We start from the raw sequence: 23539 nt of genomic DNA, 5'->3' as shown, positions 1-23539 counted from the left end.
GCTGGGGATTATGAAAGAACATCTTCATTTCCCAGCCAGACTCCGAGGTAAGGGTGTAAACCAGCCAGGCACAGCGCCAGGGTGAGCAGGGCTGTCTGCTGCCATCCTGAACCCCCCCGAAAAGGCTGCTCCAGGTGGAGCAGAGCTTTGCCTCATTTTGTTGTTGAACAGACATTGGGTGCTCAGGGTCTCCGTGCCTGCGGAGCCACAACCTGCAGCTGGAGCTTCATTCACAAACATCCTCAGAGGCTCCCGTGCCATCAAACCCAGGCAGGATGGGTCTGGCAGGCTCTCCCCTCCTCCCTGAGTGCTGGCAGGGGCTCAGGAGCAGCAGACATGGATGGGATGGGTGCAGGGCTGCTCCAGACCTGCTGGAACACAGACACCTCTCTGGTGCTTCATCAGTGCTTTCCACAGAAAGAGCATTTTGGAAGGAGCAGAAAAATGCTTTGTGCAATTAAAAATACCCAAAAGGACTCGGGCTGGTAGGATGTAAAGAACTAAATGCCCAAATCAGCTTTCTCTTCCTGGAAGAGATCCACAGCACAGATGCTGTCGGGTGTTTTGTCTTTCCTGTGGCTCTGTCCTGTCCTTCCTCTGCTGCCTGGACCTCCTGCTCTGCCCTGACACTGCAGTGCCACGCTTGATTTATCCAAATAATGGTCTTTTGAAGAAAAATGCCCCTTTGCTCAGTGCTGAGGGATGGCTGAGTCAGGGAAAGCAGCGCTTGGATGTTTTCCTGGGAGGTTGCTGTGTCCAGTGCTGGTCAGGCCCTGGTCCAGCTCATCCCCTGGGAGCTGCTGATGCTGCAGACCCTCAGGCTGCAGCTTTTCCTGTTAAAAACCCCACAAACAACCTCCCTCCCTGCAGGATGAAATAGGAACTTGCATTTTTCCTGATTTCCATGAAGCAATCCATTAACCCCGGGATGCAAAGCAGCTTTTCCACACGGGCAGCCACCCAACCCAGACGTGATTTCCAAGTGAGATCATCCTTAATGGGATGGTGCATGGGATTGGCAGGTTTGGGAAGCTGTGGAGAACGAGATTGTTGTCACTTAGATGGGCCCAGAACACTCCATCTGTATTCTGGGGATGTTTGGGCCAGGGTGGGTGTGCTGTGATCCCTGTCAGGCGCTGCAAGTGCAAACCTTCACTTCTGTTTTCATGAAAATCAAATCTAGATCATGAGGAGGCAGCTCTATTGTTGGCACCTGGTTTGCTCTGTTAAAATACATCTTTCTTTTTGAAATTAATAATTGTAATAGACATTTATTTACGTGGAATGCTCACACTTACTGCTCTGACTTTTCCCAAGGAAATAATTATAATAAAAGGAAAGGAAGTGACCTCAGTACTGGCCAAATGCAGCTACCATTAGCAAGACACAGCTTTGCAACTGGGCAAGACATTCTGCCTTGCAGGAGCTTCAAGAACAGTTTTATTCCTTTGAACTAAATGATTTTTGAATGAAAAGCATTAATCAGCCACTGCTGAAGAACATTCAGCTGTTCTTTCTGCTGGTGCCAAAAGGAATCTGCTCCTTTTACCTCTACAAAGATGCTGGAGCAGAGTTTTGACTGGAATCCTGTTTTGCTCAAAGGCTTGTGCTTAGAAGTTTGTAAGAGGTTGAGGAATTGGGCATGAGGTGCAGGCCACTGCATCCAGCCAGGACAAACTGAGTCTGCTTGGGGGTTTTGTGTACCAAAAACGAGTCATGAGGCACTTTTTGATATGGTTTAGTGGGCAGAGGGTATTTGGGTGAAGGCTGGACTTGGAGGGGTTTTCCAGCCTGAAGGATTCTGTGACTCTGTGGATGCACTGAACCCCTGAGGCTGCTGCAGCCCAGCTGTGCTGGCTCTGCCTTTCCCCAAACCCCCCACGTGTGACAGCTCCCATGGATTCGGTACCTGGTATGGTGGTGATGGACAAACCCCAGAGCAGACACCTGACACTGAGAGCAGATCTCCAGAATTGCCTTCTCTGGGAGGGGGTTGAGCTCTTTGGGTGTTGGGGCTGTGTGAGGACAAATTATAACAGAAATAAATAATGATGTGGGAGGTGTCGAGGTGGTCTGGGAGAAGGAGGCAGGAGTGGGAGTGGATAAAAAAAATTGTAATTTTTCCAAGCCAGCTCAGCAGTCCCCTGTGTGCAGCCTAATTTCGGAGATAATTGGTACATGATTTCCTGAGTGGAATCTTTTGTTATCTGTGCCCTGCAAACCAAACAAAGCCCTGGCTAATTCCGGATAACCAGGGGGGGATTCCGTGGTTACCCTGCAGTGAGAGGGGGGACTGGGGAACGATCTTTAAAGATCACATCAGCTAATTCAGAGCTGCTGACAGTTAAAGCAGCCTGGTCACCAAGGGGCTGTGAGCAGCAGCAGCCTCGGTGAATTCCAAAGGCAGGGAGGAAGGAAATGCTGCTGATCTCGCCTTGGTGCGCCAGGATCAGCCCCGAGCTGAAGGAAAACCATGAGAGAATTCACTGCTTTGTGTGCAGAACTACTCCTCAACCCTCTGAAGGGCTCAGAGAGCTCCTCCTTGAACAGGGAGTGTGGGGCAGGTTTGGGAATGACCATCCAGATCAGGCTCAACAGGACATTTGGGAATGATGGGAGCTGCTGGGCACTCAATGGGCAGGAGGTAAAAAACCCCACAATGGAAAAGTACCAACACTCGGGAGATGCTGCTGCTGTTTTCCCTGTTTTCCAGTGTTCTCCTGGCTTCAGGTGGGATTCTCCACTTTAATGAAGCCTTTGGGTTGGCTGATGGAGGGAGAAGGATGGAGTCATATTTCTCTGTGCTTCCCAGGAGAAAGACGGGAACAATCCCAAACTCCTCTCCAAAACCAGGTCCTGGGAGCTCAGTAGGCTGAAATAACCTGATGAAGACCCACAATTCACCCAGCAAAACCAGGTAAATGATTTTCAGCTTACTCAAAATGATTATAGTGGATTTAGACAAAATTTGTTGAAGAAGTCTGAGCAAGAAGGAAAGAAAATGATCAGAAAAACCAACAGCTTTGAGATGTTTCTGATTTTTGTTTGAAAATGGTGCTTCCATTTCACAGGTAGCACCAGCAGGTCAGAATTTATTCCCAATTTAACCAGTCCTGTGGTGTTTAAATTCAATAAAAAGGTAAAACTCTCCTAGAAGCTGTTTTTTAAAATCCTGCTCCCTCTTTTTTGAAGCCTGGAAGGTAGATAAAATGCAGTTCTCAGCAGAAGGATGTAATTGGGAGGAACTGTAATGGATGGGCCGTGTTTCTCTTTGAAGTTCCCATTGATCAGCGCTGCTCAGACGATTTTTCTAATCCATAACTCAGGAACATGAAGGAATTGTCACTTAATTCTTTGGGTGTTTGTGTTTCACCTCCTAAGAAAACAGACTCTGGCCTTGATTCGGGTTGTTCTTGCACTGTGGTGTAAAGTGGGGAAGAATCACCCAGCTCTAGTGGGGTTTTTTAATTTAAATTTTCCTCACATTAACCAAAACAGTTGTGTGATTTCTTTTTTATGTCTGACTTTGGTGTAAGAAAACTCCATCTAATACCTTCTGCTCCAAGAATGTGCTTTCAACCCGTGGAGCAGTAATTAAGAGATGATTCCCCCCCTCCTCTCCACTGGAGAGGCAGCTTGTGTTGAAAAACCAACCCTTCACAAGGAGGAAAAACCATCTGTCCTCTCTCTTAGGAAAGAGATCATTTTTTTATGCTCACATTAGTTGAACCTCCATGTAATAACTTGTTTCCATAAGGAAGGCACCCAGCAGGATGAATTTCCATGCCCCTAATTGACACAGCTCTGATGGCAAAGCTGCCAGAGGAGCTCTGGCCACAGCTGTTGGGAAGATCAGGGAGTTGCAGTCAGATGCTTGACCAGCCCTGGGACCACGGGTACAGAATCCCTCTGGAATTGTGGATGTGCAGAAAAAAGGTCCTGGTGGTTAAAGTGCTGCTTGTTCTGACAAAACACCTTCCCTGCATGGCCAGCTCCTGCCAGGTCGGGATCTCTTTGAATTTCATTATCTCAGCTGAAACCAAACGCCCTGGGCAGGAATTTCTAAAGAGAAAACACTGAAGACTTTGAGGATCTCACATAAATCTCTTCTGGATCCGTATAAGCTCTGAGTAGGGGGAAACTGGGTCCCAGAGAGAGCTCCTGGCTTGGAGAAAAGGGGGAACACTCAAATCCTGGGGACAGGTACTCGAGTTCCTCACTCTGTTTTGATAAGAGAAGGAAAAATTATGCTCCTGCTTGAGGAAATGATGGTGATCCACAATTCAGAATAACAGTAATTAATAAATAATGAGGGGAATTGTGAAAAAAATGAGTTTTTCAAGGACTCTGAAGAACGTATTTGGAGCTGAGGTCTGGAACCTGCAGGCAGAGAACTACAACCTTCATCCAACTGCACATTGATCAGAGGTTTGGTAATTAGCTGCTTCTAAAATGTCTTTTGCAGCTGATCTGATATTAATGAAGTGGTTTGGAGCAATACTTTCCACTGGTTTGAAGAAAAAGGAGGAAAAAGGTGATTTGTTCTACCAGACTGTCTTCAAGCAGCAGTTTTTTAAGGCTGATGTATTTGTAGTGTGGGTTTGTCCTGCTGCTTACCCCTGCTTTTCCATTTCTTTATCAAGGACTGACTAATAATTCTTCATAACGGCCTTTTGGGTGTTTTTGGCATCTATTTTTGCCCCGAAATCTCCTCATCCTTCTCCCTTTAGGAATCCTCTCAGATCCCTCTCCATGCTCAGACACTTGAGGACAAGCTGTGGCCATTGTGTAAGTGCAGAGCACAATCCAAATGGAAATGAAAACAATTAAAAATACATGACAAGCAGGTATTTAGAGCCTGGATTTCTTAATGGTTCATTTCCACTTTTTGACTAAATTAAGTGTTGCTTTCATCTATTTTTAAAGGAATGTCTATTCTCGGTCGGGAGCTGCCCTGTTCCATCTGTTCCTTCGATGGTTTTGCTTCGTCCCAAGTACAGCCCCACTGGCTGTGGCAAAACCACGAGTTTTTATGGCACCACAGATGAGGATTCACACAAACCAGGGCTCTGTTACCTCCAGGACCCTTTGGAAAGTCAAGTCCTCTGCAGTTAATGGCTATTCCCATTACTGCCGTGGTCCTGGCACTTAGGGGATGGATTTTGGGACCTGCTGGAAGGTGTGGAGGCTGCGAGTGCTGCCTGTATCAAACCCATTCCTGGTAATCCAAGACCCAGCCTGTGCTGTGCTGAAATTCCTGTATCTATGGCTGGAATTCCACTTCCATTCCCATATCTGTGGCTGGAATTCTGCTTCCATTCCCATATGAATGGCTGAGCAGGATGATAGGAACTGGTCACAGGGCTCTGCTCCCACCTCAGGAATCTCATTCTCATTGTCTGACAATCAGGGACTGGGAAAACAAAAACTTGAGGTTTTTTGCCTGTTAATGACAGGCAAAATGAGAGGACTAATGACTGTAAAATGCAGCATGTGAAGAAGATATTTGCATGTCCCTCACTCTTTTGGGTGGCTCAAGTGGATGTGGATCACGGATCTGTCTCCTTTGATATAACCGGTATTGGGACTGGAATTCTGAGGAAGATGTCATGGATTCAACCCCTTACAGGCAGGATGGGTGCAGGTATGAGTGCCCTGCTGCCCTTGGGCATTCCTGGCTCCACAGCCTCTCCAGAGGCAAAACCTCTGCTGCAGTTCCCAGGCTGGGAGACAAATATCCCTTGGCAGCTTCCCACGAGTCCATATTGATCAGGGCAGCGCTGCCCTTTTGTTTCGTGCTGAACAACCCAGAGTTTGGAATTGAGACCTGTCAGGAACTGAGGGCCTTAACAGAGCAGGCTGGCAGGAAGAGGGCTATAAATTTCCCAGGAATTCACGCCATGGTTAACACTGGGGAGGAACAGGCTGCACACAGACGGCCCTGCCATGCAAATCCCGATCGATGTGCTGACAAATACCCTGCTGCATCCTGCTGCCTCACTCAATATTTCTTCAAATAGACGGAATTTAGGAGGTAGGGCAAGGCATAACTTTCCACCTGAAGTGATGCATGGGTGGGAGGTATTGTGGAACTAATCAGGAGTGGATGGATGAGCTTTGTATCTGCCTCACTGTTTATTTCATATATCTGCTGCTAAACTGTATTCAAAAGGCTCTAATTGAAAAGGGACCTGCTTGACATGTGAAGCACCAATTGTCCAGTGTGTATTCTGAAAAGGCAGTACGATATCCTGGGGATAAATCCAGGAACTGACAGGAATCTAGGTCAATACATTTATGCAGGAAAACAGGAACCCCCTTCAAGCAAGTTCCCCTCAAGCCCCACAACTCCATCAGGCATTGCCCAGCATCTCCACCCTTCCACAGGGCTTTTCTGGAGCACCCAACTTTTCATGCCCTTCAGTGCCAACCAAACTCTGCCTGAAGATCCCTCTCAGCTCCTCAGGTGTCTCCAGCTCTCTGTCCTTTGCCACTGCTGCCCAGCCCAGCCCCAACCACCCCCTGCTCCTCTGTGCTGAAGCAGAAGACAGTGTCTGCAGAGGTGCAGAGGCTGCCAAAGGTGATGGCCGAAGTGTTTTCATCTTTGCTGCTTGGTGTTGGACAGTGAGAAAAATCAGGGAAAAGGAGATACTTGATGTGCAAAAGGAACCTATAAAGTAGGTTTTCCAGAGCAGCTGTGGCTGCCTCATCCCTGGATTGTCCAAGCCCAGGCTGGGTGAGACTTGGAGCAACCTGGGATGGTGGAAGGTGTCAGGGGTGGGACTGGATGAGCTTTATGTGGAGGGGACTTCCCCACTTTTGGTCACTCCAGGAGGGAGCTGGCTCTGCTGGAGGGGGATTCTCACTGAGCTCCCACTGCCGTGTGAACTGGGAATTTGGGGGAGGTTTGAGGGGGTGACAAACATGCACTGCAAGGAGAAACTTGGACTGACACTTGACAACTCCTCTGTTTTGTAAATTCCAGAAGAATTTGAATTGCATGGTGTTTTTTCACTTGCAAATGCTGCAGACTTGTTATTTTTCCCTTATATTTTAAGCTTATAGCATTGCATAATTTTTATAACTCTGTGCTTGTGGAGGAACAAGCAGAGAGCAATATCTCTGGAATAATTCCCTTGCAACAGCAATCTGCTTTTGCCTGCAGACAAAATAATCCAAACCATGTTAATAGTTTTAATTTGCAGTGGTGTAAGAGCTGGTGCTTCTGGAAAGGTGATCTTTAAATCTGTGGTAAATTCTGATTCCTCCAGAAGAGCTGTGTGGGAGCTCCAGGTTTGTTAGCGGAGCAAAATATTGGAGCTACAAGATTGTTTGGAAATACCTTATGGAAGAGTAACTGGAGTAACCAAAGCAGATGTTAAAGTGGAAGGACTGCAGTGGGGTTTGGTCCTGGGCAGGTTGATGCTAAGGGAGGGCAGGAGAAGCCAAATGCTTGAGGAGGGCTGGAAGGGAATATCAGACAATGGCAGGAGATGTTTAGATAAACAATAAACAACTGCTGAAGGCAGGCATTAAGAGATAAGTGGGAGAGAGATGTAAAAAGAAATGGAAGCGGGGAAGAAAAAGGTTGTAATGGAACGCTGAGAGGATGTGGTCAGCCTGTGGCAGTGGGATTCCTTTTGGTGCCATCAGGGATCGGTGGCTCATGGGACTGTCCCCAGCTCCTGGGGCAGGTGACACACTCAAGGCCAGCAAGAGGCTGCTCCAAACTGGTGGTGGAAAACACAAGTAAAACTGAAACTCATAAATGTTATGGTGGAGAGGAGGAGAGAAGAAAATGTGGTTTTTTTTCTTAATGCCAGCTGGTGCCTTGTCTTACGTGGAAGAGGAGGAGGAGGAGGTGGTGAAAGAGAAAGGAGGGAGGAGGTTGATTCTCCCATGGGAGAGGAGGAGGATGGGAAGTTGCTGAGGAAACCATTGGATTTCCTGGCATGATGTGATGGGGGAATTGGACCATCTCTCGATAGCAACAAAAATGCCTTTGCACAAAATTCCCATGTTTTCCTGGTTCAGAATAAGTCAGGGGAGCTGAGGGAGTTCTGTGGCCTCAGAAAGGAACTGGGATAACAGAGGTGTGGCCTCTAAGGTCCTTGGAGGCAAGACAAGGTGAGCGGAGCATCCCTGCTCTGCATCCGCCCCGCTGAGATGTGGCAGTGACACAGGAGGGACAGCACAGGAGCAACTCCCCGGGATTGTTTCCCTTCTCTTGTCATTGCCCTCCCCTGCAGCAAATGCCCTCAGGATACTGAAAATAAACAGCTTCTCTTTTCCTATCATTTCCCAACAACGCTTCAATTTCTGGGAGCCTCTGCCTATCCAGGAGCACGAGGCCCCAGAGATGCCCCCACACCATCTGCTGGTGCCTGGCTTCAGCATTCCAGGCTCTTGGCAATCCTCTCCAAAGCATTTCGGTGGGAAAAGCCCCATTTCCCCTCCTTTCCCAAACTGGAGCTCTCCCGTTAATGGCCCCATTCCTGTCTCTGCCGTGTGCAGTATAAATCCCACTTTAGCTTTGTGAGATCTTCACTGGGCTCTGTGGGCCATTGTGCAGTCATTCCACTGCTGCTGGGAGCATTTGGAGCCCTTCCTATTATTTGTCTTTATTCTAGGGAATAAATGCATGGCATTTGCTGCAGATGTGCCTCTTCTACTGAAAAAATTCCCCTCAGCATCAGAAATTAGTTCAGGCACAACAGGCAGAGGTGGAAACACACTCTGAAAATGCCACACTGGCTTTTCCCAAACCACAGTGGTGACATTTTGGATTGACACGATCCAAACCACTGCGGGAGTGCTTTGGGGAGCAGAGCGAGGGGCGGGGGTGCCCCTGCTCCTCAGCTTCCCAGCACTTGTTTTTCTGGATCTCCTTTGTCCAGGAGATTCCCCCCAGTTGCCACTCTGGCTCCTCTCTGGTGTTTTATTTAGAAAATTAAGTTGCTGTACAGTGTTCAGTGATCGTATTTAACGTGCCCTTGGATAACATTTAAATGTGGCACAGCAAAGCAATCTGGGAGGAACCTCTCACACTGAGGCGAGAGCAAACTCATTTACAAAAGTACTTCAGTAGGAATTAAAATAAAATATCCGTTTTCCGCAGTCGCATTCTGATCCTTGTTGTCATTAACTTACTCCAAACCCCACTTGGTATTTCAAACTGGAGTAAATCATTGTGTCTTCCAATTAACTTCCATCCTCCAGACAACATAATGGGACTGATTTCATTCAACTCCGTTGTTTAATAAACATCTAAACAATTCTCTATCTCTGAGCCACACAGAAATGTGCACTTCTGGTATACTGAGCACGAGGTAATGGGAAAAAGGAAAATTACTGGAGAGAATTCATCTTGGGTTTGGTTTCTCAGCTCACCCTGGGAGCGATGGGCAAGGCCAGGGAATGAGCTGCTCTCCCAGCAATATTTCCAAGGAGAAAGTATTGCACTCCTGTTCCAAACCCTGGGATTTTTGGCTGCCTAAGCAAAGGCACTGCAGGGGGCAGCTGGAGGCTCAGCAGCCCAGAGGGGGCAGGGATATAGCAGTGACTATGAAATATGATTATTTCCATCACAGAGACAAGGTAGGAGCTGGGATGCTGGGACAGGGGTTGGAGACGGGCTGGAGGACTTGGTGTTCTGGGATCAGCCGTGGGTATGTGCAGAGCACCCAGCTAAATTTAAGGAGTAAGAGCCACCAAAGTGATGTGAGCTGAGCAATGCTGCAGTAAGAGAACTGTGCTGGTAAATTATTCAGTGCTTAAAAACGGAGAGAGCGCGGCTGAAGGGGCAGAGATGTGCTGCTGGTGTCCCAGCAGAGGCTGCAGCACAGGCAGCAGGACAAGGACAATGACCCCTGCTGAGGGTTCTGCTGAAGTGGGCAGGTTTGTACAGCTGGCCCTGGTTACAAGGTGGGCAACACCGTGTAACAAGTGAATTATCCTGCTGCTGTCACTGCAGAGGGCTCTGTGTGCCCACAGGGCCCTGCATGGCCGCTGTGGGACAGGGCTGAGTGCTGGTGGATGACCTGGAAAGGGAATACTAACATTGAGGAGAAGTCATTCTGCCTGATTTTTCCTTTTGAATATTCTCTCCAGCAGAGTGTTAGCAGATGTGTTATCAGGGAGGAGAAAGACTGTGGTGTCACTTATCACCAACTGGTTTGGGTGGGAAGGGACCTTAAAGCTCGTCCAGACACCTTCCACTGTCCCAGGCTGCTCAAAGCCCCATCCAGCCTGGCCTTGGACACTGCCAGGGATCCAGGGGCAGCCACAGCTGCTCTGGGAAACCTGTTCCAACCCTGTTATCAAACTGATGGCACTTGAGCCTGGAATTTCAGCTTCTATGGCCTTTTCCAGCAGAGCCTTTGAAATGAATTGGGCTAAATCTATTCAAATAACAAGTGTCTTTGAGGAACACAATCTCCTCAGAGTAGTCCTAGAGGAGGGAAGAAAAAAGACTGGATTCCTTGAACTCTTTGCTAATTACGGACCTGGAGCTGGGCTGTGGTGTGTGCACCCCAGCCTCTGAGACAGAGGGTTCTGGTTGGCATCACCCACGATCAGGAGCATCAGGCTGAGCACTGTGGAAATCCTTCTGTTCCATTTTATGCCTGACAGCAAAAATGAGCATTTATTCCTGAAGTAAGGAACTCCAGCACTGCCTGAGCTGAGGTAAGGCATCTACAGAGGCCGGGCTGCAGTGGAATGCAAACAGGGCCATACTGGCAAAAATGAGGAGTTAAATTAGTGGTGAATGCTCTGATGTTTTTCCCAGATGTGTTTGCAGGGCCATTAAAAGCTGTGTTTAATCTCAGCTCCATTTGCAATCTGATGCACATTATGCTGCTTCCACACAGAGCAGGAGCCGTTAATGGCACTGGATGGCTCTGCCCCTCTAGGACAGGCTGGATGAGGTCTCCGTGTCCAGGGCTGCTCTTCCAGGGCACTCTGGAGACAGCTCTGACCTCGAGCCCAGCTGGGCTGAGGGCTGCTCCATGTCTGTGTGTACCACACTTGCATGCCAGCATTTGTGACTGGATAAAAACTTCCCTGAATTAGTAATGACGTTTTTATTTTTAAGGGAGTCAAGCTCAGGCAGCATTTTAAAAAATGAATCATGATTTTAGGTGATTTCTTTCTGCTTGGATGCTCAGAGCTGCCTGAATATTGTCTGTTAAAGCTGCTGCAAACTTCTGTCTCTAATGGAGGTGCTCACACTCACTAAACTGTTTGGCAAACACTGGCTGTCGTGTCTCATCCTCCTGATTAAATTCCATATTTGCATTTCCTTGGATATACAAAGAAAAAGCAAATCAGCAATGAACAGCACAGTTAGAGCAGGAATCAGCAAACAGGGATAGAGGAATAACTGCTGGTCTGGAGACGACACGCTGCAGAGCCAGCCACGCATGCAGGCCCTGTGCAGCAGAGCATTCCCATCCCACCGAGCATCCTGCATCCCACACAGCATCCTGAGCCACCTGGGGATCCCAGTGCCACTCGGGTGCTGCCACAGGAGCAGTGTGGCCCTGCCCATTCCCTGCCAGGTGTCCCTGGAGATGCACTGATGCACACAAGCACTCCAGCTCAGCACGGCTCAAGTGGAAGGTGCTATGGGGGGTTTCTTTTTTGTCCTTTTCCTCCATTTCATCAGAAGGATGTGAGGGAAAGTTTGATATTTTAGCACTTGGCCTACTATTAGCTAGGGAAATCTAGCAGATGTACTTCATCATCTCAAAGATATGAGCAATCTCCAGCACTCTGGTATTAATGTGGGGAGATGGACTCAAAGCGTTTTGCTTCAATGGCTCTTAAGAAATTCACAGTTCATTTGCAGTCATTAAAATAATTACTGCTGTGCTCTGCCTCCTCTAAGGACAGAGCTGGAGGGCCAGCTGCCCTGGGTGTGAGTGAGGGTGTGAGCTCCCAGCACAGTTGCCTCCTCAGCCTGTGATGGGGATGATGCTGATCTCGCTGGAGGCCTGGTGGGACCCAGGGGAAAGCCCAGCTTAAAGTAGGACCCGGGGGCTTCACAGGCTTTGAGGGGTCCCAGCCCTGCAAGGAGCACATGAAAAACTGCCCCACTTGTTTTAATGAGGCTGCTGCTGTAATCGGGAGAGTTCCATAAATAAGTGATTACAGGACTGAGCCAAAACCAATCACTAAGGATTAGATGTGGCTCATGGGGTCAAGAGAAGTCCTTGGTTTTACTGGAGGCAAGGAACAAAGTCTGTTCTTTGCTGGATTGCATTATGTATCACCTTCACTCCATAAAGAGGTCTTGGAAAATGGGAGTTCACCCAGGGATGCAGTTCAGGTGATGGGAAGGATGTCAGGCACAGGGAGCTCTAGAACTGCACTTCTCTTTCAGTATTGTTTCTGCAACCAGTTCTTATCTAAAAGTCTCTAGTCTTTTTGGAAAAAGCAAAGATATTCTTGCAGTTCTGGTGTTTGGTAGCGAGATCTTGAAGGTATTTCTGTAAATAGGCTTGAAATGGATAGAATTTGGCTCAGGGGAATTGCTGAGGGTGAGCAAAGCTTTTCTCTGCATTGGCACTTTGGGGAGGTGAGGTTTGTAGGGCTGGAGGGCTGGACAGTTTGGGATGGGTAGAAATGGGATATTAGAGCCAGATCAGTGGAACCACAGTGCAAAGGGCATTCAGGAGCATCCGTGGGGGCTGGAAAACTGTCAGCCGTTTGTTTGGAACTCAAACCAATGTGAATCAAAGTGAAAACCTCTCTGTTTGCTCCATTACAATGCAGGATCTGAGGGGCCAAGATGTAGCCAGGACAAGGGGAATGGCTTTAATCTAAAGAGGGTAGATTTCCATTGGCTATATGGAGGAAATCCTTCCCTGTGAGGGTGCCCAGAGCAGCTGGGGCTGCCCCTGGATCCCTGGCAGTGCCCAAGGCCAGGCTGGACATTGGGGCTTGGAGCAGCCTGGGACAGTGGAAGGTGTCCCTGCCCATGGCAGGGGGTGGAAGTAGAGGATGCACTCACTTTGAGGGATTGGAAAAGTTCAGGTGTTTGGGTAAGTTTCCATTCCCTATTCCCTTATTTAACTTGGGTAAGTATCACCCATTGGAGTTTCAGGAAGGCAGGCTGTGAGTGTGCTAAGAAAATAGGAAGCAATAAAAAAGGCTGTTGAGACACTTATCCAACGCTGGGGGAATTTTCAGAACAGCTGTAGTTGAGTAATTATGAGCAGAACCCTTGTTTCCACTGAATAAATGTATATTAGATTATTCCCTAATGATAAAGATTATTTAAAAGACAAAAGCTATAGAATAATAGACATTAGCAGATGTATCTATTTCCAAAATCCCTGAAACCAGACTTAAATCCTGGGAGTTATTCCTCACCTTTAGCAGAGCTCTCATCAGCTGCAGTGTAAGCCCCAGAGCTGACACTCCAGATAAGTACATGATATAGTTCAGCCCTAAAACTCTTAACAGAAAATACATCAGGACTTACTGTAAAATTTCATGGAGGATTAGAGAAAATATTAAGTCAATAGTTCTTTAGTTATTAGGGGCTTTTAAGGTAATCAATACTTTCCAGCCATGTTAGTGCCCACGATGATAAAAGATGACATTAATATCCAACTCTTCTTTTTGGTATATTTATGTATATCCTTCCTTTAGTCACTCCTGCTGGAATCAATAGCTATACAAAGAATATGGTTATTTTTAAATGGCATCAATATTGATTTACCTGTAACTGCCAGTTTCAAGTGGAGCTGGATTTCAGGAAAAAACCCTTATTTTTTCATACAAAGGGATTACCAATCACCCTAAATCTTTGGAGTACCCCTGTCTTTGCTTATAGTGATTTTCACATTTAGCAGTGTGCTAATGCAGCAAAAACTATTTTAGGATTAATAAATCCTAAAAATAGGATTAATAGGATTAATTCTAACATTTCTTTGGAGTTACATGACATTCTATGTCCTCAAAGCATTGTGCAGATGTTAATTGAATTTAATTGATATCATTCATTCCCCAAAGTTATATGCATGCAGTTATTAATGGTTTAATTATTTTGTCAATGGAATAGATTCTTTGCCTTTGATTCTGCTCCAGGAGATCCAGACAGTCCTTAGGCTGAATCCTTTTTATTCAGGTGGCTCAGGAATGCAGTTGGTCCAAGGATAAGATTTTGCCCAGGGCATCCTCAGCAGCGATTTTCCCCCTGGTCAGCCTCAGTCTGAGGTCTGAAAGGGATTATTCCTTCCCAAGCACCAGGCTTTGCATGTGGAATGCTTGATAAGTCCATGGTCAGTCTGTTCCTCCAGCCTGGGCAGGGATCTCGTGGCACCATGGAATGGTTTGGGTTGGAAAGGAGCTTAGAGATCATCTCATTCCAACTCCCTGGGACTGGAACACCTTCCACTATCCCAGCGTGCTCCAAGCCCCATCCAGCCTGGCCTTGGGCACTGCCAGGGATCCAGGGGCAGCCCCAGCTGCTCTGGGCACCCTGTGCCAGGGCCTCCCCACCCTCGCAGGGGAGGATTAAAATTAAATGAGCATTAGAATTAAAGAAATAAAATGATCTCTGAACTGCAAGCACACTGTCCAGTCCTCCCAGTGTGATGCCCTCTGCACACCTGACCCCAGTGCCTCCTCCAGGCTGCTGCTGGGGACGTGGCAGGGACAGGGCTGCACTTGGAGAGGAAGGATTTTCCCTGCAGCTCCGGAGAGCACGGCCCCAGGAAAGCTCTGTGATGATCAGAATTAATGTCTGCATTGAATGGCAGCCGCCTTTAGTTCTCTTGTAATTAACCAAATCATAAACATCGCCTCTAATTCAGTCAGGAGGGAGCTCTGCAGTGCTCCCTGGGTGTTCCTGGCAGCCAGGGAGTGTCAGGGATAACACAATTCCATCAGGGCTGCTGGATGGGGCAGTTTTCCTGTCTGACCCTGACTTTTGCCACTCCCAGGGAAGTGCAGGTTTGTTCCACGTGGTGTTTGCTCAGCTCCCAGGGGTGAAGAGAGGATACATTGAACTATTATGGAACCCAGAACTGCATTCTTTTGGATAAATTTAAATAACATTGGACTACCATTTTCATCTTGTTTCCAACGCACTTGTACATTCTGCTGGAGGTAGGCATGCACACTCTCACAGCCACTGCCAGCTGGAATTTCCCTTGGAAATTAGCTCCCAGATGCCTTAAGATCAGCAAAGCTGTTCCATGTACAATTTGTCCTTTTCTGACCCATTATAAGAAGATGGAAGGAGATCTCTCAGGTTTGAAAATGAAAGAAAAAATAATATCCCCGAATCCACTGTGTTTAGAAGCTTTATTGAGAAACAGACCCAGAATTACTGCAAAACTACTCCCAGAAATGAAATGGTTGGAAAGAGCACAAAGATGGACACAGTAGGAAACCAGTGAACCATTTATGCTCAAACCAGTTGCCCCAGTGGCTCTTAGGGCACGAAGCAGTGGTTATGGAGTAAATCAGCCACAGCACACTCGGAGAGTTTCCAGCAGGGAAACCTGTGAGTCATCCCCAACTTCCTGGAGCAGCATTCCTGGATGCCAGGGTTAAAATCCCACTGTGCCACCAATTACTGCTGCAGAAAGTGTCCTGTCCTTGTGAGCTGTGAAGGTCTCTGGGATGAGGCTCCGCTGCGGTATCGATTCTGGTCCCTCTGGCTGCCGGGGCTGAGCACAGTTAGAGGCACTCAGGAGACACAAGGCTCCTTTTCTCAACTCAGCCTTCAGCTCCCAACAAATAGGGCATTAAAAGGGAATTACTGTGTTTTGCATTTGATAAAACGGCTGGTCCTCTTCCAGTGGAGTGTCAGGCCCTAATGATGGAGTCAGTGAAAACATGTCTGGTCAGGCCTCTTCTCACTTCAATCCCAGTTTATCTGGGGGAAGAATAAACCATAAAGAAACCACAGAAAACATTGAGCTGCCCTCCCACAATATATCATTTGTAAAGCTTTCACTCCAGCTTTCCAAAAGGCCATTTAGCTTAATAGTCTGTCCCATTTTTCATTTCCTTATGCTACAGGTGCTGGGGGAATGATTTACAAAAGAACAATGGAATGACATTTTACCTGACTTTGGAAATTAATTCCCAGCAGTCTCACGCCTTTTGTGCCTCAGATCTGCCTCCATAACACAGAATGGGTGGTGAGATTCTGTACCTAAACAATAGGAAATTTAAAATGAGAGAATACACCCAATTTTCCATCCAGCCACGATCTTCTAGAACCATTAGGAAATTGTTTGTATGTCCATATTAGTAATAAAAGATTAATCGACTGATTGAATTTTCAGAAATCTAGGCAAAGGCAAAATGAATTGGCCTCCATTCTAGTGTGACTAAATGCCAAAAAAATTGCATGTACAAAATATATTATTTAAAAAACACTCAGAAGAAAACATGCCTAGCTGTATGATACGTATTTAGACAATATGTATATTGTAAGAACCTACAACATTTGAATTATATAAAATAGAATGAATAAAAAAGGGGGGAAGACAGAGAAATCTGTATCTCAGTTTGGTTGTTACTGTTTTTATATCCACCGATCATGACAGGTCATTGAATGAAGGTCAGGTCCTTGTGGAAGAGTTTGTTGGCTTCTTCAGGATCTTAAAACTTGTGAGGTGTGAAATCAGTGACAAATTTTAGGGCAGTATTAGTATTGTAAAATGGAGAGCTTCCAGTGATTCTGAACATTGGAGGAAATCACCTGTTGGGTGAACGGCCCACAAAATATGATCTATTGCTGAAAATCTCCTTAAACACTCAGCCATTGGAGGAAATGAACTTTCAGTGGGACTTCTGTGGTAGAACTTCTACTTTGATTAATTTGTCATGCTTGGTAGGTAGTGATATTGGACTAATAGCTTTAATAACCTCACTATTTACAGGCAATTACCCCCGTGAAGGAGCTGGGATGGGATGAAAACATCTGTTTCCTTCTGGAATCCGTGTACATCTGCCCTTAAACAAGGTGAAAATTTGGTGTGAGAACTCTTAAGGACTGAAGTGCTGGGGTTTTTCTGCAGTGCTACCTTCTCTGCAATTAGATAACAGCTTAAAATCTGATTACTGAGTTATTTTTTACCTCTCAGAATGCACAGGCACAAGCAAACTCTCAGTTGAGAGCTGATTTGATGCCAGTTAAATATTCAGGTAGTCCTCTGAAGGCACTGGAAATCAAATACCCGGAACATCTTGTGCAGAGTGAGAATTTCCATGTTTCTGAATGTGTGTTTCCCTGCCATTCCCAGCGGAGGTTCCCACTGTTGCTTTATCCAAAGTCCTTTACAGCACTTAGGGAGTTCAGTGTTTGACTGGGATGTTCTCTCCGGTAGGGCAATCCTCTTGATGTGCTGGTTATGCTGGTAAAGAGAAAATACAACTCTGTGAGCGGTTTCGTACGTGAGAGAGGTGATCTGACAGAGGCTGCCTCACAGCAAGATCCTTTTTTCCTTTCAGCAGAGACAAAACTGGCAGCTGGAAGGATTTGAAACGTGGGGGAGCTGAGAAATCTGAACACCTCCAAGGCTTCATTGAGCTCTCAAAGGGACTGGGCTGCTCCAAGGAGATGGAGGCTTGGGACCTCCTGCTGGGAAATGCCACAGAGAGGACTGGGAAGGTCATGGATCTGCATGGCTGGAATGTGTGTGACATCAAGGCCAGGCTGGACAGGGCTTGGAGAAACCTGGGCTGGTGGAAGGTGTCCCTGCCCATGGCAGGGGGTGGAATGAGAGGATTTTTAGGGTTCCTTCCAAGCGAACCATTTTATGCTTCTATGAAAATGAGAACTGCAAAAGCATAAGAGCACATCTAGAGAGTCCATTCCTCTGCTCCCCCAGGCAGAAATCCAGCAGACTTTGGCATTTATGTCCATTACATGCAGTTTATGTCCATTACAGTTTAGCATTTTTTCCCCCCATCTTTGCAGTGCACCCACCTTTGGATCAGAGTGCTGCAATTCTCAGTGCCACTACTAAGAAAAGTTGGGGAATGATGTTAACAATATCTTTCAGCCCAAGAAATGGAGAAACCCTAACTAAGCAGACTGCAAAGACAGTGTGCTCAGTCTCTGCTAAATTTTAGTAAGTTATGATGTGAAAAAACCCAAAAAGGTCTTGATTTCCAAGCCTTTGCTGTGTTCTTTCCCTCCCTGACTCAGTGATAGGTTTTCACCGCCATCATCTGTGGAAATTACTGGACTTCCTCCCCAAGACAAACTGCAGGTGAACTTCCAGGATAAATTCCCAAGATTAAGGACAATATTGTTGTAAATGTCACCATATTAACTTCTCTCAAGCTCCCTGAATTCTGAGGGATTTCCCTGCACGGATAATGGCAGGAGCCTGCTCTAAATCCACAGGGAAAGAAAAACAGTACTTTTAACTCATACTCAGTGCTCTGTATTTTAAACTGAAGTGAGATTTATGAACAAGCTCCCTCTATCTAAATGTATATACACCCATTTACATTATTTTACATAATATATGGAAACAGTTTGTCTCTGTTGGGTAATAAATACATGGATAAAACCAACACTGTGAGTAGGGATCACTGCAGTGAGCTCTGCATAAACTCCTGTTCAGACAGGGCTACTTGGGTCTTCTGGGGAAATCATGTCCAGAACTATATATATATTAAATTATATACACATTGAACTTACTGACAGAGCCAGCAGGAACAATGGAGAAGGAGAAAGCAATGTTATAGTTTGTAAGATTCAGTGGAATCACTCTTGTTTATGCTGGTTAAAATTTTGGGACCTCATTAACACGAAAACAAGCACAAATTTTGTGACAGAAAAAAATCAAAGGTAATATCAAACCCTTATCTCTGATAACTCTTCTTTGCAATGGATACATGAGAATTGTGCTAACCTGCACCTGAAAGATCTCAGTGACCTGGGAACAGTGTCTGGCAGCAATATTATTTTATATTTACAGCAATATTCCTCACGGCTACCAAAGGACCTGGGGTCCCTTTGCCTTGGTGTCCCCTTCCAGACAGTGTTACAGAGTTTTCCCCTCACTTCTCATTCCCTTTATTGAACCAAATTTGTGTTTATAGTTTATTTGCTTTCCCTGCCATGCTGTCTGTCACTTGTGTGGAATATGGGTTTTGCACACTTGCCAAATAGTTTTGTTGCTTGGCGAGGGTTCAGTGGCAGGAGAATTTGCCTCTCTGCATAGTAATGGGCATGTCTGGCTAATGGGCCCTTTGTCTGGGGCCTCTTGCATATTCAGAGCTGCTCCTTTGTCACCAGCCTGACCCAGGCAGCAAATATGAAAAGGAACTGTAAATATGCCCTGTTCTCCGTGGGATGCCAGCTGAAGCAAGAATCAGCTTCCTGGGATAAACTGGTCCTCTGCTGCTCTTTAACTTCCCAGCATTGTCCAGCCACTCTCACTCTAGAGCAGTTCTGCCCATCACTGATTCTTACGCTTTTGGAGTCACCTTCCCCCGTGGTTTGTGTCCTCTTAAGAGTACATTTAATATTGACATGGACAAGTTTTTGGGATGGCACAGCTGATAGCGTGGTGTGTGCAGAGCTGACAGCTCAGAAGTGGGCTGCTTTTACAGTCAAAGAAGGGATTTTTCCCAGTTTGCTGCGGACTGGCAGGCAACACATCTCCCTAACTGGTGCAACAAAGGGAGTAGCAAGTCCAGCTGGTCACTTGAAAAGCCAGGAATTTCCGTGGCCAAGTGGACATGATGAGTGTCTTCAGTGTTGGGGCTGCCTGGCTGTTGGTATGAAAGTGGCTTCATGTACTTCTTGTAATTGGCTTTTTTCATGTCTGAAGTACAGATTTTCCTTTTGTCCTGCAGTTGCTTTCTACTGTCAGTGTTTAACAAATTGTCTAAAGGTGGGAAGTTACTTTTAATCTTGGAATACTTGGACAGATTGCTTGGTTCTGCCTGGGATAGCAGGTTTGGGTGGATAACGAGCCAATGTACTGGCGGGGCAGACATCAATGGCACACATACACAGGGCTTTTACCACTGTAATTAGACTACTCAGACTCCTTTTTAAACAGCCCGGTCTAACCAGCACGTTGCAGAAACACACAAACCCTCCTTTGAAAGAGTAAGGTCGTAGATCAAACTTTTCCATTGTTTGCAGAGAATCCCCTAAGAACTGAAGCCCCAAAGCGCTCAGAGCAGCCCAGCTGAGTAATTCTGCCGGAGAAAACCTGCAAAAGGGGATGTTACAGCACCATCTAGTGCCTCTTCTCTCAGCAATATCGGGAATATTTGAATTTGCCACTTGATTCAAGGATGTAGGTGGGGACGAGCGAGTGCAATGGCTGCTTAGACATTGACAACTTATTTTCTCAACCAGTGTGGAGAGAGGGGAGCTGAGGGATGGAAAGGAGCTTTGGAATTTCACACACGAAGATTTTATCAGTAGAGCTGCTCTCAGTTCCTCCTTATCTTCTTACCAGTCACATCAGTTTTCCTCCTGCGGATAGTCAGGAAGCGGACGCAGGAGAGGAAAAACGGGAGCGAAAGTACTGTGGTTAAATACCAAAGTGACCAAATGGCACATTTTGGGGAGGTACAGTTGTATTTTGGGTAGAGCACTGATCTGTTTAGTGAATGACTCGCAAGGGGGACGCTGGTGCTCGTTTGCAAACTCATTGTGTTGAGAACCGCACCTGTAATCAGGGAACAAGCACTCAATCCTTTGCTTTCCCCATCCCGAGTACGACCCAGAATGAAGACTACATTAACTCGAAATTAACATTAAATTAACTTCTAAATAGTGTATCATTTTAATATCCTTTACATTGTTTCTTTTTCTTCTGGAAAGGTGATTAACGTCCTCTGACTCCAAACTACTCCGTGGTTAACCAAGAGCAACTTTGCAATTAGCCACTATTCCCAACCAGCCACTGGAGAGGAATTTGGGGATGAAATCCCTCAGGGCTGGTGGCATGAAATTTAAACTTTGTTTCTAAATCAGCCCTCTTACAAACAACCCTCCTAAATAAAATGAAGTTCATCCCAGCTGGCTGTGTGTATCTTTGGTAAGCAGCTGCTCAAAAGCAAAAAGCCCTGCACGATCTTGGAGTGCTCTGAGTTCACATAATGACAGCAGTTCGGGTGATTCTCAGACCAGATTAACTGATGGCCTCTGGGATACACAGCTACTTGCCCTCACCAAATTTACTGAAATTGTTTGGGATTGGCACATTGCTCTTCAGCCTGAATCTATCTGCAACCCGACGTGAGGATAATCCTGCTGGAGAAATAGGAAACAATTTCCAGCACTCCCAGTCTGAGTTTGGGAACACACCTTGTGTTGGGAGGGATTCAAGTGTGAGATTAATGACTCTTCAAACTAATGATAGCTTTTGGTGATAATAAATGCCAATATTTCTATGGTAAATGTGTTTTCTAGCAGGCTTAATTTAAAACCCTCAAAATTAATTACACCTTAGTGCATTTAGTAAACGTCCTGATGGTGATGTGGAACTCAACAAAAGTCACCTATCATCTCAAAAGAAATCTTCACCCCAAATCGTCAGTGTCTTCACTACAGCCCTGTACGAAAAGCTGGTGAATAGTAATGTCTGTAAATTAGAGTCTAAATTAGAATTAATGCCCAGTTTGGGGGTTGAATTTATATTTAAGGCACTTGCTGGAGTTACAGCGCTCATAGATAGAGCTGTTAGCAGGGTTAGGGGGATAAAGAGGTGCAACAGCATCCAAAATAATCCCAGACTTTCCACTACTTAGCATTTTATTATGATTATTATTGAATTTAGGGTTTCCTGAAAGAAGCCTCAGCTCCTTGGGTCATGTGAATTTTTGGAGAATCCCAAGAGCCACTGAAAAATAAGATCTATCACTGAAGAGTGCAGAAACAAGCCTAAAAGTGTAACTCAAACATACCCCCAGCAATTTAGTAAAAACCCAACAGAAATCAAAGTATGTTAGCATATCAAAAGAATTAAACAATGTTTAGCATAATATCTCTTAATAAAATCCCAGGGTTTGGAGAAGGGGCTCATCATTTTTTAATTCTCTAGTTGGCCAGCCTGACAACAAAAACATTTTATTTTTTTTATTATGGTCAATTATCAGATACAATACCCTGCAATTATGTGTATTACACTGAGACAATGCAGAAAAAGTTATGGAATCATAACTTAATCATTTAAGTGATTATTGTATTTTATAAATGCTTAATGTATCATCACGGGCATGTCTGTGCTCGTTTGGCAAATGTGATATTGATTGTTGCTCTAAAGGCACAGTCAGGTCAGCAGAGATAATGATTATTTCGGAATTTTCCACCCATGATGGTAAAGAAATTAGAGTGCTATTTGTCTTTTAAATGTGTTTCTCTAAACCACTTTAAATCCGATTTAAAAAAATATAAAAATTAGTGTTTTGCTTGCTGGCTAATAATTGGTCTCCTCTGTCACTGATGCAGGGAGAATATTATTGCTGAACTGAAATGGGGGATTCTGAAAAAGCAGAAAGTGCAGAATTTTTCCCTGAGAAAAAGGCATTTTTAGGGAGAATCAACATAGGACTGAGATAGAAGAATTTGAAATGCTCAGGAGCACTGCATGGGATGTAGTGATTTGTAACGAAGAACGCAATAAAAATTTCAGCAATAAAAATTAAACATTTTAATAGAAAGAGAAAAAATCCAGGGCTGTGACATGGCTTTTTTGTTTGAGGGTTTTTAAAGGGGAAGGTAATGATAATAAATTATGAGACGGGGCATTTGTGTGAGAGTTGCAGTGCAGAGGCAGCTGAACCGAACTTTTTGGGGTGTATCAGCCGGGTTTGCATCCCGTGAACCATTTCTGGTGGTGACACCAACCTCACACCAGGACAGGGCTCTGCTGACAAGCTCAAGAGCACAGGACACAGGATTGTGTCCAGATGGCTCTGGAATACCCCCAGTGAGGAGACTCCACACCCTCTCTGCGCGCCTGTTCCAGTGCTCGGTCACTGCACAAGAAAGTTTTTCCCCGTGTTCAGGTGGAACTTCTGGGCATCAGTTTCTGCCTGTTCCTCTTGTGCCATTGCCGGCCACCACCAAGACGAGTCTGGCTCCGTCCTCTTGGTACCGTAACTAATACATTTAATAATTAAATTACTCAAGTTTGTGTGCACGGATAAAAATCCCCTTTCGGCCGTCTCTTCTCGGCGGCGAAGAACCCCAACTCAGCCTTGCCCTCATAGCAGAGATGCTCCAGTGCCCGCAGCACCTCCCTGGCCTTTCGCTGCACCCTCTCCAAGTCTCTCCTGTGCTGAAAGATTTTTATCTAATGCTGCGTTTGCAGTTTCTTTTCAAGCCGTTTACCCAGGAGGTTTAACCCACCGCGGGTTTTACTCACACCCAGCCCCTCTCCCATGCTCACAGCGGGGCCCGGGCACGAAGCGCTTTGGGGACTCGCCGCAGGGGCCACCGGAGCCGCCCTACCCGGGTCAGCCACGGCCGTGCCCCGCGAGCAAAGGAGGAACCGCTGTCCCCCGCCAGCCCCGAGCCCTGCGGGCG

The sequence above is a fragment of the Coloeus monedula genome (genome assembly GCF_965178545.1).
Source record: "Coloeus monedula genome assembly, chromosome: 11".
NCBI lineage: Eukaryota > Metazoa > Chordata > Aves > Passeriformes > Corvidae > Coloeus > Coloeus monedula.
This window is presented reverse-complemented; position numbering follows the sequence as displayed.